The sequence below is a fragment of the Chelonoidis abingdonii genome, chromosome 6, assembly GCF_003597395.2.
Source record: "Chelonoidis abingdonii isolate Lonesome George chromosome 6, CheloAbing_2.0, whole genome shotgun sequence".
Lineage (NCBI taxonomy): Eukaryota > Metazoa > Chordata > Testudines > Testudinidae > Chelonoidis > Chelonoidis abingdonii.
Genome location: NC_133774.1, coordinates 71,369,675 through 71,390,495, shown reverse-complemented (window position 1 = coordinate 71,390,495; position 20,821 = coordinate 71,369,675). Strand labels below are relative to the sequence as shown.

The 20,821-nt window shown below is 43.1% G+C and overlaps 1 pseudogene; it reads right to left on the bottom strand.

The window, feature by feature from the left end:
• Positions 1 to 8,665: 8,665 nt before the first annotated feature.
• LOC142047027 (uncharacterized) lies at positions 8,666 to 10,652 on the bottom strand (annotated as a pseudogene).
• Between the last annotated feature and the right edge of the window lie 10,169 nt (positions 10,653 to 20,821).

The following is a 20,821-nucleotide window of genomic DNA, read 5'->3' as shown; positions in this document are numbered from 1 at the left end:
CAGACACTGCATCACCCTAACTACACCGACATAATCCCTACACCTTTCGTGGAGGAGGCATTATTATGTCAGCATAGTAGGGCACTTAACATTGGCAGGAGCAAAGCTGTAGTGTAGGCACGGACATAATTAGCTTGACCTAAGCTGCCTTATGTCACTCTAACTCTGTAGTGTAGACCAGGCCTACGAATCAGATGGAAGTCCCAAACGCCATAGCCAAATGATCCTGACTGTGAATTCAGACACTGGGTAACATTTTCAAAAGGCCCTATGTGACTATGTTACAAAGAAATGTAGGATCTTAACTGCTACTTTAGACACCTAAATCTAAAATTTAGATCCTTAAAACCCCTGCTCAGCTGCCACCTAACTCTGTAGGCAGTTACATTTCTGTTGGCAAGATCTCCAAGTCACCTAAATGTAGCCCCTGCTCCAAGGGGTGGCTCAAGCCTCCTCCCTGGAGCTTGCTATTTGGAGTGGTTTGTCCCTTCTCACATAGGTGGGCTCCAGGATTCTTGTTAAATGATGCCTGGTGCCTCCATCCAAGGTTACTCCTCGCTGTGCCCAGGACACAAGAGGTGCCGTCTGTTGGGAAAATGCATAATGCTACCACTGCTGGCAAGGAGTACAGAGCCCAGTACATAAGAAACAGTAAAGCACATCAACACAGACACATCCAAGAAAGGACAAACCCCAAACCAACAACATAACAGAGGGCGATTTTACTAGGAACAGGCAAATACGATCTAGGTAAGGAAAGGATTAAAGTTAACTAATAAATACTAAACATTAATACAGGCTGGAACTGCCTGACCCATGACCTAGATCCCAGAGGTCTCCAAAGACTCTCTCTGTAGGTGGGGAAGTTAATCAGAGCCCCACTCCACTCCAAGCATGGTGGGAAATGGCAGCGATTATTGTTGTAGTCCAAAGGACAGAAACCACTCCCACCTTTCCCCCCAGAAGTTTGGTCCAGAGTTCCAGGAGCTGGCAAGGTTTAAGTGGGGCTTACATAAAGATCTGCTGCCGGGCATGCACACGGCTGCCTCAGTCTGGTGTTTCTGACAGTACGGGCAAGTGTATGACTGCATCTGATGTGAAGGTTCTAATGTTTTGGTTGCTGCTACTCATCAGTATTTAGTAGGACATGAACTTTGGATAGAGTAAGTTAGAAAAGATATAGTGAAGCCAGAAGTAGAGGCACACTTTACTCGAGAAAATATCAAAATTGGTGCAAGGCTGATCAGAATATCATCTGCATGGAAACGATACCAAAAGACTCATTTCAGACAGTTCCCTTTTTAAAATTACAATTTTAACTTAATTCAGCATAAAAAATATACCAATTACCCCTAAACTGAACACATTTTCTAATAGCAAAATAACTTAATATAAATTTCACGAGATAATTATTCAAACCCCATAAGAGATGGGAGCAATTTAGCTGTAGTTTAAATTTTGTACTACTGGAGAGACATGATTATCCCATGCTAGTCTACAGTTGTTTATGTATTGGTGTCTCATTTTTGTGTAGCCCCAACAACCAGTAATTACATCATGTCATTAATGCCAAAGTTGAGAATATATCATCACAAAGTAGGCGCGCACACACACACACAAATACAGGACTTATAACAGAGGGTAATGAATTACAACTGGCACTGATGGTCAACATTTCTAGGGTTATAAATTATTCATTTATATGCTGTCTAACATGCCAAGTATTTCAAGTCTTTCCCCCAGGCACCTGGCATATTCTCTTTAAGGTACAAGTATTTCACTGGAGAGCTTGCCCTTCAAGCTGCAACCACTGCACAAGAGCTGTATTGGTATTTAGAGGTAAAGTAGTTACACAGCCCTGCCTTCTTTGCGAGATAACACAAGAAATGTGCTCACAGTCAGATTCTTTCAGTGTTCTGTACTCCAAAGAGGCACTTACAAATTCATCAATGGGTCAAAAAAGTTATCAACAAAATTAACACTGAGCAGATGTTTTAGACTGTGTCATCATCTGACAATGGATTTTCTTCAGCTGCTATATGATCCAGCATCTAGCAGGGTCAAAGGAAGTTTCTGCCTCAACTGACTCATGAAAGCCACAACTGAATCATCTCAGCTTGTTTTCAGTGATTAAACTGTGAATTCAGATAAGAGGACCTGTGAGCAATCACTTGACATTTAACTTATGAATTTGTCTAGCAAGGGCCCTAAGATTCTTTGGCCCAGAGCTATAAAGGGACTTAGGTGTTGCAGCACTGAACTGCAATGTTTATATTGCAAGCATCTAGAAAATAAGGGAACAACAATAGGATTTACAAAGCCTAGGTGAGGTGCCTATGCTCCCTATACAATGAATGAGGGACAGACAGAAGCCTAAAATGGGATCCACAAAAGCCAGCATGCTAGCTGGACAGCCACCTAAATTAGCCAATGGGAGGTGCCAAGGACAGGAGGGTGTCCTAAGTCCTGCCCTTTTCATGGAGTTCGGTGCCTAAGTCTGGGCTGTAGGAAGGCACTTATCTCTGCTTGAGATCCACAGCTGGGAATCCTTTTCTTTGTGTCAGGAGGCTTAGATGCCTAAGTTGTTTCTTGTGAGAATGAATTAGGCACCTGCTTCACTCCACACAAGACTGGGCTAAAAGTTATAAGGTGGATGGCAGCACCTCCACCAACATATTTTTAATGGCAGGTATTCTCTGAGCATGCCTACAAGATTGGGCCCTGCCAAGGAGATAGACAGGAGAATGCCTATCTTCACCTGGTTAGGCTGGAGATAGTGCCTAGAGTGAAACAGCAGTGTGCATGCTCAGAGGCAGAAATTAAGGCGTCGAGAGGACTTCACAGTGGAAATTTAGACAGGGAGTGAGTTTAGGCACCTATAGAGTTAGGCAACAAATGCCTGAGCATTTTGTGGATCACAACGGTACCTAAAACTGAGATTAAGTGCCTACATCTTGCCTTTAGGCACCTAAATCGCTTTGTGGATCTGGGCCTTTGCCATTCAGAGAGAAAGCATCTGTATCTTCCATGAATGAAACTTTGCCTCCATAAAAGAGTTCTATTTACTGGTTCCAGTTTATCTTACAGTATGGTGACCCTCATTATTTTTGACTCCTGCTCAGCCTTGGGGTCAACATTTGCAACAAATACATAACTAAGAAAGCAGATTTGATGATCATGTTCGAATCCAGTCTATACCAGCCATGCTTACTTCCAAGAAGCCTTCTTCATAGTCACTGAGAAAATCCTAACATTTGAGTATGGCCAACCCCACCTTCACGACATCCCAGAACATCAAATTCTGCCAGTTATCATTCTGCATAGTAAATGAGCTGATACATTTGACAGTCCTGTTATTCACTGTCACACTACTGTGTGTGTAGCCACTCTCAGTAATTCACCAAAAGCAGAACTGTACTTGAGGGCTGCTCATAAGCAGTGGTGGCTCGTGACCTTTTTGACAGGTGAGGCACAAAACACAAAATAGTTATTTTCACTCTGCTGACTGTAAAACTGAACAGCTATTAAAAGCTTACTTACAGCTGGAGCTGCCACAGCCTGGTCCAGCATGGGAGGCAGAGTACGAGGTGGGCCTGGGACTCAGCAGTGGCTCCTCATACCTACGCAGGGGGCTTGCCCTGTAGGGGGGAGAGAGGAGAGATGTAGGTTGCAGGACCCATCTCTGCCCCCTGCAAACCTCCTGCAGCCCTAGCTTAACTGCTACAATCTTGCTGTGCCTCACCAAGCAGTGATTACCATAGGAACATCTTTATAAAATAACTCCTGGGTGTGGTAAGTTGCCATGGTAACAAAGCAGCTTCTTGAGGCACTATTAGTTATACCAAGCTTTGTGCCTCACCCAGCACTCCGTTTTCTCACCTTTCTAGTGCTGCATTTTGCTACTAGAGAAAGAAAATTGTGTCATTTAAATCAAATCACAGTTTGTCTTTAAATCTGTATATATTTACCAATTAAATAAAAAAGACTATGCAAAATGTATTTTGTAGCTTTTAGGAATTCTTGGTTAGGCTATGCCTGACTTGCCTGGGCTCACAAGCCACCCCTGCACATAAGGTCAAAGATTTCTTTGTTGCTCCACTTCCTGAAGATGATGCATTAGAATCAGCTGAATGAAAAATAGCTGACTAACATAAAGATGGCTGACTGATGGGTAGCTCTGCATCTGACATAAATATTGCAAAAGAGATTTGGTCCACTGAATTGAATACAGCCTTGAAATTGACATACTTATCTTTACATTTGTACTTATTGTCAATAAATCCTGATTCCTAACCATTCAGATATTTGAATTTCAATCTGGAGCACTCAGTGACAAAATCGAATAAATTATATAGGTATCTGTATATAAAGTGATAAATATGTGAGAATCAAAGTTCGATTGTGTTCCTGTACAATGAATGGTTTATGATTTTGAGGAAAAAAATGAAGAATTTATATTTCTGAAGACAAGTACTCTTTATTCTGCAGTTTGTGCTGCTCATTAGGTGATATAGCCAGCTGCCTAGTCATCATTATGAAACATGTCCCACAAGAAGAGAAAAGTCACAGGCAACATACCATGAAGTTTGCCTCAGGCAGTGCAAATGCTAACTCTGACATTAATGTCACCTTGTATGAAATGTCCAGTCTGAAGATAATTCTTAATGGAATTAGCTTACCAGAATCATGTAGTTTCTAGGAAACAAAAAGTAATGCATGTCCAGAACAGCAGTCTTCAAGTTTACCAAGACTCATAATTGTCAGTCCTTCATATAGCAGGAAACAATCCTTTCAAATAATATATCTGTACCCAGGATGCTAAATACGTACTGCTGCTTCATAATGTCTGATACATCCAAATATGACCTGAGCCACAAAATTCAGATCCAGATATGACACTCTAGCTAATTCAAGAGTATTAGAATTCCATTATAAAGAGCAGAAGTGCAGCCATAAAAAGAAAACAGGGGCAGTGAAGTAGGGAAATGAATGTGGGTCGGAGGGGTAGAGTCTTGGAATTCTCCCTGGGGAAAAAGACTGAAAGAGTAAATATAATATTATTTTAGAGTATTTTCAGCAATTAAGAGCACATTTTAGGGACTAAATTCAAGCTTTTTATATGGAATTATCTAAGGGTGAAATTCACCCCAATCCAGAGGGCGACAGAATGTACCCTTGCATTCACACCCTATACACTACTACAATAATCTTTGTCCAAGGTATGCCATGTAAGATACAAGTTGAAAACTCATAATTTGCTGATCAGTATTGTCCTGATAAAATAAGTGTGGCAACTGTATGTGAAATTACAAGATTCCACTGTATGGTGGCAGTAACGTGTTCCAGACTGAGGTTGGCACACAGGTCTGTCTCAAACAAAAGATTGTGTGCACTACTTAATTTAAGCAGTAAATAGAGCCATCAAGTAGGAAGGGAAACAAAGGAAGTGCAAACAGGTGGGAGAAAAGGAGCAGGGAACATCCTTCCCCATAGACTTTTTGTCTTCTGGTACTGAGTTGGAAGTATTTTTCAAGAGGGGGACTGAAACTATGAAAAGGAGGGACAAACACATCCCAAAGAACACCCCCCCCCCACTAATCACATTCACAGGACCTGAAGTGACAAAGGAAGCACTAGTTGGATTCTGGGAGAAGGGGTCCTGAGCGTAAAAGTGTCATCAGTAAAACTGCTGAAAGCATGTGGTGGGAAAACTTTGCTTAGAATTTACCACAGTTTGTTAAATTAGGCACCAGTTGCGTTTTATCTTTCTTGTAACCATTTCTGACTTGTATGCCTCATCACTTGTACTCACTTAAAACCTATCTTTTTGTAGTTAATAAACTTGTTTCATTGTTTTAACTAATCCAGTGTGTTTAAACTGAAGTATCTGGGAAACTCCATTTGGGGTGGCAAGTTGTACGCATATTATTTCTATTAAAGAAATAATAGACTTCATATAATTTGTCCAGGAGAGGGCTGGGCAGCACAGGACATACATTTGTGGAGGGAAATCTAAGACTGGATCATATAACCAACATGGGTGAGAACCAGAGTGTAACCTAAGTGTGGCCGGCAGACTGACGTTACACACAGACACTGAGGGTGTGGCATGCATGCTGGACAGCTGCTTGTGAATGGGCCCAGGTGGAACTCCTTCCACAAGGCATCGTAAGGCACCCAAGATTACAGGGCAGCAGTGACACAGCTACTTATTAGTCTAGATCAGGGATTGGCAACCTTTGGCTCGACAGGGTAAGCACCCTAGCGGGTCGGGCCTGTTTGTTTACCTGCTGCTTCCACAGGTTAGGCTGATTGAAGCTCCCACTGACCGCGGCTCACCGTTCCAGGCCAATGAGGGGCGGCAGGAAGCGGCGGCCAGCACATCTCTCAGACCGTGCCACTTCCCGCAACCCTCATTGGCCAGTGGGAGCTGCGATCAGCTGAACCTATGAACCCTTGGTGAGCCATGTGCCAAAGGTTGCCGAGCCTTGGTCTAGATTGTACCCTGATATGTCACAGCCGGTACAAAGCCTATTCACTGCTTAAATTTTATTTAATCTTTATTTTAGTGGATACATAGACCTTGTATCTTGCACTGGAGTGAATTTCAGCCAGGTAGAATAACTTGCCAATGGTAGGCTAAACTCTATCAGGAAAAAAAAATATGTACCCTAATCATTTTATCCCAAACATGCTTATGTATTTCTTACCAGCCTCACCTGAAATACAGGCAATAAGCCACCATGCGTTATGTATTAGACTGAATTGGTGCTTGCTTTGAGTGTATTGTTCAGCCTCATGCCTTCCATCACCCTAGAAATGCACTAGTAATGCACATCCTAAAATGCCTTGCAGTTATAGCCTTTTCATTTAAAATTAATTTAAAACCAAAACATTTATTAAATTTTCTTATGACAGAGTGGGAGGATGATGATTATACAGTATATCACCCCAAAAGTAACATCTAGTAGAAAGATTCTAGAAACTATTAGGTAAAAAGGTAGCACCATTTAAATGATATTTGGAGTGAATTCATTGTCACACTAGATTTTTAAAAATCACTCTTATTTTTCATACGTTCCCTGTACTCAGAGATTACATTCTCCTTCCCCCTTTTCCCCGGGAGCCTGACTGTCTTTTCTGTAGCAGCTCATGGTTCAACAATTCTCATTTTCTATTGGCTACCCTAAATTAGACTCCTAATTTAGTTTTTCAATAGAAAGTGAAACCTGAAAGTGGGTTTTCATCCATAAACTGCTGCAGAAAGCACCGCCCATTCAGTGTTCAACATAAAAAAAGTGCAAAGATAATGCGACATTCAAGCTTTATTCCTTCCTCCACAGATGCTGTTCTCTCTCATCAAGCACTTCCTGAAAAGTAGAGTTCTTTAGACACAATCATACTATCATATCCCCTAGCGGGAAGCTGTTTATCGCAACACTGATGTCTCTCAGAGGACAAGGCTAGTTTACAATTGCCATATCTTCTCCTCCTGCCCCCTCCAGTTGCTACTCCCTTGCACTTCTTCTCTTCCTCTCTCATTTTCCTTAAGTGCTTACACAGAATTGGGAGTTTAAAAAGCAGTTCCTGTTTAATCTTCTTAAGCTAAACTTCCTTTACAAGGAATAGTGGTTTCCTTTTGATGGCTGTAATATTAATAATCAAGGTGCTGCCTGTCTTTCTATAGGTCTTCATTATTTTCATTCATTTAAATTGAAAATAATAATAAAGTCCTACTGTTATTTCCCCCTGTCCTAAGAAACACCCATTTCTGCCTCTCTTCTCTCATCTTCATGAACCCCCTTCTCAGCCTTAGTTCCTGAGGAAACCAACTATGGATATGTCTTCACTACAAAATTAGGTCGATTTAATAGAAGTCAATTTTTTAGAAATCTACTTGATACTGTTGTTTGTGTGTGTCCCCACTAAGAACATTAAGTCAGTGGTGTGCATCCACAGTGCCGAGGCTAGCGTCGACTTTCAGAGCATTGCACTGTGGTAGCTATTCCACAATTCCTGCAGTCTCTGCACCCCATTGGAATTCTGGGTTGCGCTCCCAATGCCTGATGGGGCAAAAACATTGTTATGGTGGTTCTGGGTACATGTCATCAGGCCCCCCTCTTCCTCCATGAAAGCAACGGCAAAAAATAATTTCTCACTTTTTTTCCTGGGTTACCTGTGCAGACGACATACCACGGCAATCATTGAGCCTGCTCTGCTCACTGTCGCCATACATCTCCTGCATGCTACTGACAGACACGGTACTGCAGTGCTACACAGCAGCAGCTCCTTGCTGTTGCAAGTTGACTAAGACGGTTAGCAGTCATACTGTACCATCTGCTGCTGTCTCCTGGTTGTTCCTGGCCTCTCTCCTTTAAGTTTTGTCTAATGGAGATTCAGTCCTGTCTGGAATCTCAGGCAAGCCTACTTAAGAACCAGAGAGGCCAATGGCCACTCCGGGTCAGAGCCCCAGATGTCCCGCAGAAATGAGGAGCTGCATGCCATTCTAGGGGGTGCCTAGTCATTCTTGCTTCACATTCATGCATTCTTTATGAATTCATCACACAAATAGGGGGATAACTGCCAAGATAGCCTGGGATGGGTGGGGGAGGAGGGAAGCACTGTGTGGATGGGGGAGGAGGGAAGGACAAGGCCACACTGTACTTTAAAACTTATTCAGTGACAGCTTTCTGTTACTTGGGCAGTCCTCTGGGGTGGAGTGGTTGGTGGTCAAAGGCCCCCCCAACTGCGTTCTTTGGCATCTGGGTGAGGAGGCAATGGAACTTGGGGAGGAGGGTGGTTGGTCACACAGGGGCTGCAGCGATGGTCTGTGTTCCTCCTGCTGCCTGTCCTGCTCAACAATACGCCGGAGAATACAAGTTTGATCCTCGAGTAGCCTGAGCATTTCTTCATGCCTCCTTTCATCACGCTGACGTGACATCTCCTCTTGCTGGTCCCTTCTGTCCTCGCTTTCATTTTGTGCTTTCCTGCACTCTGACATTGTCTGCCTCCACGCAGTCTACTGGGCTCTTTCAGTGTGGGAGGACTGCATGAGCTTAGAGAACATGTCATCACAAATGCATTTTTTTCACCTTCTAATCTTCGCTAGCCTCTGGGATGGAGACCATACAGTGAGCATTGAAACATTTGCAGCTGTGGGAGGGAAAAAAAAAGGAGAGTAGTATTTAAAAAGACATTTTAGAGAACAATAGGTACACTCTTCCATGATGAACCAAGCTGTTAACATTACACAGCATGTGTGCTTTCTTTACAAGGTCACATTTTGACTCTTACATTGAGGGCCTGCCAGTTTGGTGTGAGAGATCACACACGCAGAGCCAGTGGGCAACAGAATTTGGGCTGCAGGCAGACATGGTAAGCCACAATCTTTTGGCTTCTTTAACCTTCATAACATTTTGGAATGGTTTCAAACTGCAGTGCCCTCATGTCCCATACCAAACACCCGTTGGGTTGGCCATTTAAAAGGAAGGGCTGAGCTTTTCGGGTTAACGTGCAGCACAAATCCAACTAAAGCCCTCCACCCCACCCTATTCTCTGGGATGATTACTTTACCCCTCCCCCCCACCGTGTGATGCACAGTGGGGATGATTTCTGTTCAGCCACAGGCAAATAGCGCAGCAGGAACAGCCACCTCCGAATGTCCCCTTAATAAAATTCTCCTATTTCAACCAGTTGACCTTGAATGATATCACTCTCCTGAGGATATCACAGAGAGATAAAGAACGGATGTTGCTTGAATGCCAGCAAACACTGGGACCATACACTGCCAGGCTTTAGTTATGCAATGACTCCACACTACGTGCTACTGGCCTGGTGTGGTAAAGTGTCCTCCCATGGTGAATGGAATAAGGTTGCCCTCCCCAGAAACCTTTTGCAAAGGCTTTGGGAGTACATCCAGGAGAGCTTCATTGAGACGTCCCTGGAGGATTTCCACTCCATCCCCATACACGTTAACAGATATTTCCAGGAGCTGTACTGGCCATGAATGCATCCCAAGCCTTTAGGGCATATTAATCATTAAACACACTTGCTTTTGAACCATTTATTATATTTACAAAGGTACACTCACCAGAGGTGCCTTCGCTGCCTTCAAGATCCATGAGCCTGCTTTGGGTGGGTTGGGAGAATACTGGATCCAGGGTGATAAACAGTTTCTGGCTGTTGGGGAAAACATTTTCTCCGCTTCCTTGCTGTGTGCTAACTTCAATGTCCTCCTCCTCCTCGTCCCCTAAATCCGCATCTCTGCTACAGGAGAGTCCATTGATGGAGTCCACACACAGGGCTGGGTAGTTGTAGGGACTCCCTAGAATAGCATGCAGCTCATCATAGAAACAGCACGTTTGGGGCTCTGCCCTGGAACAGCCGTTTGCCCCTCTGTTTTTTCAGTAGGCTTGCCTCAGCTTCTTAAGTTTCATGCGGCACTGCTGAGGGTACCTTTTATATCCTCTGTTCTTCATGCCCTTGGAGATTTTTTCAAATATTCCAGCATTTTGTCTTTTGGAATGGAGTTTGGATAGCATGGATTCATCTCCCCATACAGTGATCAGATCCAGTACCTCCCGTTCGGCCCATGTTGGAGATCTTCTGCGATTCTGAGACTCCATGGTCTCCTCTTCTGATGAGCTCTGCATGGTCACCTGTGCTGATCAGCTCGCGACGCTGGGCAAACAGGAAATAAAATTCAAAAGTTCACAGGGCTTTTCCTGTCTACCTGGCCAGTGTATCAGAGTTGAGAGCGCTGCCCAGAGCAGTCTCAATGGAGCACTCTGGGATAGCTCTTGGAGGCCAATACCGTCGAATTGCGTCCACAGTATTTGACCCAGCAAGGTCGATTTCAGCGCTAATCCCCTCGTCGGGGAGGAGTACCGAAATTGATTTTAAGAGCCCTTTAAGTTGACAAAAATGGCTTTGTTGTGTGGACGGGTGCAGGGTTAAATAGATCTAACGCTGCTAAATTCGACCAACACTTGTGGTGTAGACCAGGGCTATGTAGCCCTGCCTCCCTATAGCTAACTTTCAGGAGCTCTCTTAGCCCTCCCCTGTTGCCTTTAGTTCAGCTCACATCTCCCTGATACACCTTGCCCCAAATCTCTGCTACCTTAACCAACTTGGCCACTAGAAACCCTCTACCCACCACCCATGCCTCCTTTTCACTTCATTTCTGTCTCCTTCCCTCAGTAGCCACTCTCCAGCACTAAATCTCTATTCCCTTCTCCTAGTGTCAGTTCTCAGGAGCTCCCCAAGTCTGCCCCACATTATCACCCTCAGATTCAAGTCAGCCTCTGATTCCAAAATGTCTCCTCCTCCTCTCCCCCCACCCTCAACCTCAGGAAACCCTCCACACTCAAATTCTTTCCCTCCTGGCCTTGGCTACCAAGAGACGCAAAACACCAAATTTCTCTTCCTGATCTTTATGCCCTGCCTCACATCCTGACCTGCCTCCTCTGCTGTGCTGGTATGCAGGGAGCATCTTGGGCTGCTGCTGCCTGCTTGGTGGAGGGAGGAATCAAAGTTATTACTTCTGGTCTCTTGCTGCCTCACGGGCTGAAAGGAATCCTGGAGCCTAGCTAACCATGCTGGGCTCTGTTCTGAGCTGAGGCAACTGCTTTTTCTGTTCAGCACCTGCACATCTATAAATTACAATGACAACATGGCAGAATAGGACAAGAGCAGCTGCTGGAGATAGGGCTGCAAGCAGCCAGGGACAAAATTGGGCCACCCAAACAGAATTATGGGAACCATTACCAGGGGTGGAGAAGCTAGAAAGTATATATCCATCCTCATCCTCCCTGCTATGGCATCTGTGATAAAGATACCATAATTTTGAAACTCATATCTCCTGGAATATTTTGAGTCTAATTAATCTGTAATAGATCTGTATTACAGAAACTACATATACAGCCAATATAAAAATGATGATGAAACCCAATTAAAATTCAAACTAGTAGTTACATTTATTTAATGAGGAAAAAATTGAGATGGCAACTTCCTTTCAAGGATGAGGGGGCCTGCTGGCCACGCTGACTTGTGATGACTGAGCAAATAAAAGAATAAGCATCTCTTTGTGCTGCTATTTAGATGTTAGGTCTGTTGTGTCTGCCAACAGGAGGTGAAACACTGAGCTGACTTAACCAATTATTGCAGTCCTTCATTGTGGCTGAACTTGCTGTGAGTGTGACAATGACACCATCGCAGATGAGACTCAAACTGGGACCCACACAGATGGCAGGAGGCGAGTCCACACAATGAGGTAAAAGATTTCTGACAGCAGAGTAGAACTAGTAGGAGTTCCAGTAAGCTGTTCTCAGCACAAAGTCACTGTTTCACACAAGAGTTATCATAGCTGGAGCTTTTAATGAGCCTTTTATCGCAAGTTGGCTCAAGCCAGCTGATTCTTTTTACTTTTAGACTATAAGCGAAAAAGAAAAAAATGCTACTTTGTTGGAAAATATAGGCCCATGTGCATCCCTCCTTCCTGTAAATTTTAAAAACACCACACACACCCTCACACGGGATGTGGGGTAAAACTTAATGGAAGAATTTCACAAATCTAATGGAATCAGAGTCCAAACATTTTGTTCTTCCCTCCCATTCTGTGCAACCAGTGAGGCTGAAGTTCTTACTCATGCAAACTTTGATCCACTAAGCCTTTTTTTGATTGGTGAATCACTCCATGATTTATAGCATTACATATGGAATAGGTAGCTCCAGTCATATGACAACAAACCACAATAGGAAGAGACTCTAGTGCTTCTCAATTAAAAATGCTAAATTAAAGTCATGCATTCATTTTCTAGTGTAGTCATTTGAACATGTCTGAGGATTTTACCTATTAAACTACACATAAGCGAAAAAAACACATTACATACCCTAAAACATGCTCTACTAACACAACTTGATTTTCTCCTGTCTAGGTTGCAGGAAGTTTGGTTCCAAAATGAGCAGATTGTCCCCATATTAGTTTTCAGATCTTACTGTATAGCAAAACAATCTTCATGCATGCACAAATGGCTACTTAGCTTATGAGTTGGATAGACAATTTAGACTATGGCTACACTACACAGCTTTTAGCAACATGGCTGTGCTAAAAGGTGCACAGTGTAGCTGCTGTCTGTCGGCAGGAGAGAGCTCTCCTGCTGACAAAAAACTTCTACCCCTCACTAGTGGCATCGGCTTTGTCGGCAGGAGAGGGCTCCTACCGACAAAGCGCTGTTCGCATCAGCACTTTTTGTCAGTAAAACTTTTGTCGTTTGAGGGTTTGGTTTTTTTAACAACTCTGAATGATAAAAGTTCTGCTGATGAAGTGCCAGCGTAGAAAAAGCCTTAGATGCTTCCCCAAACAAACATAAATGAGCAGAGAGATTATCTCCTCCAGTCATACCCAAAACAAAGGACCAAAAACCCAGAAGCAGGATGGACAAATGTGCCAAGATGTCGGGGCACAGCACAATTAGATGCAGGATTGTCCTTAAAAAGAAGGAGATACAGAAATCCCAGGAGTTTCTCAACCTATCATCAAGTAAACCCTCCAGCTGAACAGACATTAAAGACGATAATCTGAAATGTCCCCAAATAGCCTCCATGTAGCACTGTATAAAGGAGTAAATGGGAATCACCTCATGCTGAAAACATTACACAAATAGAAGAAATGTTTTAAAAATGCAAGTGATTTTATTCCAAACATTTTAACTGCGAGAGATGAGGTAGGTGAGATGATACCTGGTGGTGGACCACCAGCTGTTGGTAGAAGGTACAAGCTTTTGAGCTACAGGAAACTTTTCACGTCTGGGGAAGGAAGCAGAGTGAGCTCAAAATATTATCTTACCTAGCTTGTCTTATGTCCTGGGACAAACAATGTAAAAATAAAATAATAATTCTCCCTTTTAAGGAGGGTATTGCTGCAGATGGGGGATGGAGTCTGACCCTTCCCCACTTCTCCAACTGCACTTGACTAGGTGAAATTTTATGAAAGGTGTTTCACTGCTTTTCTCGCTTTTATACATGCACTCTTTCACTGGTGGCCGGCACTTGATTCTGCCAAAGAGGAAAATAGGAGGAAGGAAAGAAAGCATCCCTGCCTGCAATGTACCTCTTTTTAAGTTAAGGGAGGCCAGGTTATATTTTGACTCCAAAATGAGCTTCAGAGTTATCATTATAGCACTGTAAGCAATAGTGTAAATTCTTTCTCTGTCTGAAATTAAAAAGAACTAATTTGCTTGGTCAAAAGCCTTCACACTATCAGTTAATGAAACAACATTTTGTTCTGATTATCCGTTCTGGTGTTTTTTATTTAAATAATATTCAAAAGCCTCCTAACTAGAGAAATGGCTGGCACATAAGAGGTGATCTGACAGGCCTCTCCACCTCCTAAGCGCTGGGAGAGTTCAAACAGTGTATCTGAATTTCATGCCTCAGGTCCATTTCCACTTGTAACACTGGCTGAAGTAATTGTGTCTGAGATGAAGCTGTCTGCTCTACAGGGTCCCCATTAATGGCTTCAGTATTTTTGTAATTCTAATAACCTTTTCAAATCCTTGTTTAATTAGGAGATTGGCCTGTAGGCCAGCCTGGCCTTTGTACCCATGAAACTTGTTCTTCTCTCTGCCCCTTGATTTTTAGTATCCCTTAAATCTCAGTGCTTATGATTTTAGCTTCCTTGATTCAAAAATAGGTTGGTCTGTTAAGTGTAAATCGGATTGAAAGTTTGTCATTGTGAATTTTCTTAATTAAAACGTTAAGTCCTGCTTCCTCTACAGTCATCTTTGTCTGATCCATAGGGCTTACAAAAAGTATAGCCCAGAGTCCCACAGTTTTCAGCTCCATCTGATTTACAGGAGGAGGAAGGTTGCCATCCCTGTGAGGCCATCAGAAGTTCCCTTATAGCTGACTGCCAGCCGCTTTCAGGAGAGCTGATTCTCTAGCCAAGCTACTCAGGTGGCATCTGGCTGAAAGGGGGCAGCTCAGCTGTGTAACTGGCTTAGCTGCAGACTGCTGGCACATGGAGAATGAAACTAGCTCATGTGGCTGCTACTGTCATATAAATAAATAAAATAATAATAATAATAATAATACAAACTTCAGAGAGTGAGGAAATTATTGTAGCTTACAAGTTACTAGGCTGTTTATTAACACTTTTCCTCTGATCTCTCTTAGCATATCAAATGATATTCAAAATGTAGGTCTTAAAAGGGTGTGTTTTGTGGTTTGATGAGCTTTCCATGTTTCTTTGGCTAAAAGCTCATGCCTAATCTATCACTGCAACCAAGAGTGGCTGCTTAAGTTCTTTTGTACATGCCATCATTACAAATAAAAGTCTTCATTCTGATGTTGGTCCCCTTTATTGCAAATATAAATAAAATCTGACAAAACTGTAAGTAAATCCTTTCGTGCTAGGGGTTGATAGAATAGGGCAAAAATTAACAGCATGCATGTAGAATCTCATTAAGCAGCTTCACTGAAATAAAAGGAATTGGCATCAGAGCCCATGAAGTATTTCATTGCTTTGTCTTTTCAGTCATTTAGCCCAGTCTGCTAATACTGCAGAGCCATGTTCTCCTTCTGCAGGAGCTATGTTAGTCTACCCAGTCAACAAAAAGGTCAATGGGGAGGGGAAATGCATCAGCTGTAGTGGCATAATATTCTGAACTGTTTTTCCTGATGCATAGCAGTGCCCCCCAGAGACCACAAGGACAAGCTGGGGAAGACTCACTTAGAAAGGGCATTGAGGTTTCATAAAAACCATTAAGAGAAGTGCATGAAGCATTGCTTATAACCCGATTGTTTTTCACAGAATAAGCAAACACAATTGTTCCAAGACGCCTTGCAATGCATTGGCTCCATTAAGAATACTTCAGTTTCTAATTTTAACAGCACAGAATGTCCTAAAGGCAGGTAGAGAAGATAATCAAATGAAATGGAGGATTTAAAAAGGGCAGAAGAAGCACACAATCATTCCCCTGCTTGAGGAGTGCTACATTAAATGTGCAGAAGCCTTTATGGCTCCATGATTCCTGCCAAGATGTCAGCTTTGCAGAAGTACAAATACTCCTGCCTGTCCCTCTGGGCAAAAGACAAGGTGATTTTGATTCTAAATTAATAATTGATTGACACTAAGCATGGCTAATCACCACATTTTTCTGTATTTGATTCATAAAGTGCAAGATCAATGAGCCGTTCAATACGTTTTATGATCTCTTTCATGGCAGTGATGCTGTTGACACAAAGAGGAATGTCATCTCTTAAACTTGTCTAACCTGAATTGCTTTTGGTCTATATCAATTCCATATGTCCATTTCTCTCATATATCAGTCCACAATTAATATTATATACAGGACAAACTACATTTCTTTGTAATAATTATTTATGCTTGCAGACAGCAGACTGGCTCGGTAATATAAATCCTATTTATTTTTAATGAAGAAGGAGAGTAATATATATATATATATATATAGAGAGAGAGAGAGAGAGAGATAAAGATTGCATTCCCACATACACATTGAATGGTGCCACAGTAACGTCTGTGAAAGAGAAAGTAGTTGTAACTGGGACAGGGGGTGCACAAGCACTATTCTGTATTACTGTGCCCTCTCCTTCTTCTTGCACCTCAGCTTAATTCTTCTGGGAAGCACTGGCCAGACTTATGTCTCTTCAGGATTTTTCAAAAAGCACTTCCCAGAGTTAAAGCTCTGGGCTATTGTATGTAAAACTTGGATAAATGGATGTTAATAATTCACAGTCAATTTCAAAGAGCGCACCATACACTTTCTTAGCAAAACAAAGATTTAATGTACACAAAACCCCTTTTAATTAGACAAATATTGTAAATAGTATTTGTAATACTATGAATAATTGTTAAACAAAAGTTAACAAACTGTAAATCTGGGTTTTTATATAGGTTTTCCCCCTTTTGTTTCAGTTATATTCAATCTAATGTTTCAATATGTTAAGAAAAATGTAAAGAATTGTGTTAGTCAACTACATATTAAATAATCTGCCATACATACACCAACCTCTTTGTGATGGATTACCCTTTCCCCAGTTGCTCTTTTCTACCCAGGTGGTTGAATTGCATTTTTGCCGTTTCTGCTATGATTATGAGTAAAATTCACCTATGAAAACTTTAATTGGAACTAAGCGATTCAGGTACTTAGAGTACACACGCCACACCTAATCTAAAAGGCTCATTTTGAGAAACTTACCCAAATCATTCCAAAAAATAAGATGTTTAAACAGATGGGGTTTTCCACATCTGGGGTTGCTAGAAAAGAAAAATAGAAAAATTAATATAAACATTCTCCCAAGAATCCTCTATCTGTGCAAGTACCTTCCACTATTAATCCTTATGAATGAGATAGAATTAATGGATAAACATATCTCCACATTCATATGGAATAGTAATGACGATAAAATAGAATAGAAAGCATTACAGCTCTTGAATCCTGGAGGGCTAACCTGGCCACATTTATGCTTAGGCTGCCCCACTAGGCAAACCAATTAGAAATTATGCTGAATCAGGTCAGAGATGAAGAAACGATCTAATGGTTGCAGAGTGAATAAGGTGATGCACTCAATATTGTAGGGGTCGCAGTTACCCCACATAAATATACAAGGCAGGTAAAGTTGAATGGGGTAGAAACCATGGCACTCGTAGACTCAGGGAGTGCTATCACCCTGATTTCGGGTAAATTCGTGAAGCGCAGCCCGTTAATGCAGGCCAAGCATACGGCGGTAACCTGTGCCCATGGGACTGTTAGCTACTACCCCATCATACCAGTAAAAATTGAAATTCAGGGAAAAGTCACCGGAGTGAAAGCAGGGGTAGTCCCAAACCTCCCATACCCTGTGCTCATAGGCAGAGATTTCCCCGGGTTTGGAAACTTACTCCCACTGGAGGAATTAGAGGGAGAGGAGCTGCCCAAACTTCAGGAGGTTTCCACAGCGAATGTCACCTCCCATTTTTCGTGGAAATGTCCCAGGAGCTATTCCCTGTCCCAGGGAAAAGCAAGAAGACCAAAAGAGAAAGAAGGGCAGCCAAGGCCTTGGGTACCCGAATCTGACACAAGGACAGAGGGTCACCTGTGTAGGCAGACGTACACAGGGAACTGAAGGGGAGGGCCCTGAGACAGAGGAGGGGTCAGAGACCACTTCCAACCCCAACTCACGGAGCCAGCCTAGAGGGCAGAGACAGATCCCTCAGAGTTCAGGCTGTTAAGCCTAGAGAGAGAGAAACTTTTGGATGGGACCAGGTGGAAGACCCAAGGTACGAGAACGCCAGGAAGGAGGTGGCTGAGATAGATGGGGTACCCATAGAGGGAAAGGACTGGGGGCCAGGGCCTTATTTTGTGATCAAGAGAAATCTCCTATACCAGGTCATGCAAATGCAGGAGCAAGAGGTGCACCAGCTCCTAGTCCCCCAGAAACACCAGAAGGCAATATTAAGCCTTGCTCACAGTCACCTTTTTGGAGGACACTTGGGAGTGGAGAAAACCCAGGCGCAAATCTTACGCAGGTTCTTCTGGCCAGGGTTACATGAAGACGTCTGGTGGTACTGTGCCTCTTGCCCCGAATGTCAGCTGCACAGCCCTCGTCCATGTCCCTGCCTGCAGGTATATGGGATCTTGGGGAGCAATTACCACACAGGTGGGGTGCAAAATAAACTTTATTAAGAAAATGCAAAAAACAGGGAAAATTCAATAGTGAGGGGTATGGGGTTTGTTAAGGTAGACAATTGGGGAGGGGTTTCTTTTAGCCAAATAGTATAGGGGTTCAATAGTGGGGTACAATACAGTGGGGTACAAACCAGCTGGTAAACTAATTAACACTTGAAGTAAAAAATGTAACAGGTAGCTAACAATTTCTAAGTAAATGGTGTGTCACAGCACATATAGTCAACTAACAGTTATGGTAAATTGTCACAGATGTAAAATGTAAAATGGAGGTTGTTAGAGAGAGAAAAAAAAAGGGTAACAATGGGGTTTTATGCTAGACTTCAGTAAAAGACAATTGAGGTTGGCAGCGGAAGTACAGAACTTCCACATTTATACCAGAAACAGCAAAAACTTATCTAGATCTAACTAACCAAAGACTACACAAATTAGCAAGTAAAGAACAACAACGGCAACAAATAATTCTAAAACCCTAAACTTACAGAGCACAATACAAACCAGCTTTAAACCTAATAACCACAAGCCTATGCAAAAGAATAACAACTTATCTAGACTAAGAACCGGATTCTAACAGGTGCAACCTTAGCAGATCAGTGGGGGCCGGGGGGGGTGGGGGCTGCAAGCTGCAGACACAGTCCAGGGAAGGCACAGCTTTAGCAGCAGCACAGGCTATTTTTAGCGCCAAAAGGTTGTCGGGAGTTAAGAGCAGTTTTAAAGACACAGACCAAGGTTTAGCTTGAGTCTACGTGCTGGGAACAGAGCAGCAGCTAAAAGAACTAAAAAGAAAAGTATAGAGAGTTTCACAGAGGGGACTCTTAACCAGCCCCAAAGAAAGCAGCCAGAGTAAAAGCACAAGATCATAGACAGGCTAGGACGGTCCAATAGATCAGGAGATCTCTCAGCGGCAAGCAATTTGTTCTTCCGTGGGGCGGGGGGTTAAAAACGGGGTACGCCTCAACGAATGAAAACGAGAGCGGAGAAAGGACCCCCCAGAACCCTGGCTGATCAGACCAGGCAGCAATGCAGGAAACCTTTCTTGAAAAAAAAACCTTCCCTAAATTCTTGTTATAAAAAAATGGGTCTAGTTTTTAAAGGCAAACTCAGGCAGTTTCTTGCTAGTTTACTTTTGATGCTCCCTGCTGTCACAGGGGAGAGAGGGGCAGGACAAACGTAGTGAGCACAAGAGACATGCCTGGGCAGAGTCCTGTGCAGTAGGGTGACTCAAAAAGCACATGAGGCCTATACTCATCCAAGATCTTAAAACACAATAGGTCTTGGCAGCTCTGGACATGCCTACCCGACCACCAACCAGGTTACACAAGGTGATACAAGGAATAACCCTGACAGGGCATGGTCCACTTAGCACAAGTGGCCATGCCCTTTGAGAAGGGCAGTGGCCCTCGTAAACAACTTAACAGCCAGGGAAGGGGCGGCCACAGGAGGAGAACAAAATGGAGTATGGGGACAGCTGTAAGAGACAAAATGGAATAGGGGGATAGCTGTAACAGACAGTCCACATCTAAGAGCTCCTCTGGTATCCCTGCTGATCATCAAAGTCCCGTTCGAGCAGATCGCCATGGATCTTGTGGGGCCGCTAGAGAAAATGACCCAAGGCCACCAGTACGTGCTTGTCATCCTAGACTATGCAACCAGGTACCCAGAAGCTGTCCCCTTAAGAAATACAGCTTCCAAGAGCATTGCCAAAGAACTAGTGGCAATCTTTGCCTGGGTAGCGCTACCAAAAGAAATCCTCACAGGCCAGGGAACATCATTCATGTCCAAGTCGATGAAGGATTTGTGTTCCCTGCTCCATGTCCAGACACTGCGGACCTCGGTTTACCATCCACAAACCGATGTTCTGGTGGAACGATTTAACCGAGCCCTCAAGGCCATAATAAGAAAGATGGTAAGTAAGGATGGGAAAGATTGGGACAATCTACTACCGTACCTCATGTTCGCCATCCATGAGGTCCCCCAAGCTTCCACCGGATTCTCCCCCTTTGACCTATTGTATGGACGCAACCCCTGAGGCATTCTGGACATAGCCAAGGAAATTTGGGAGGAGGAACCCAGTGAGGGGAAGAACGTAATAGAACATGTACTACAGATGAGGAATCGGATAGTCCGGGTCACTC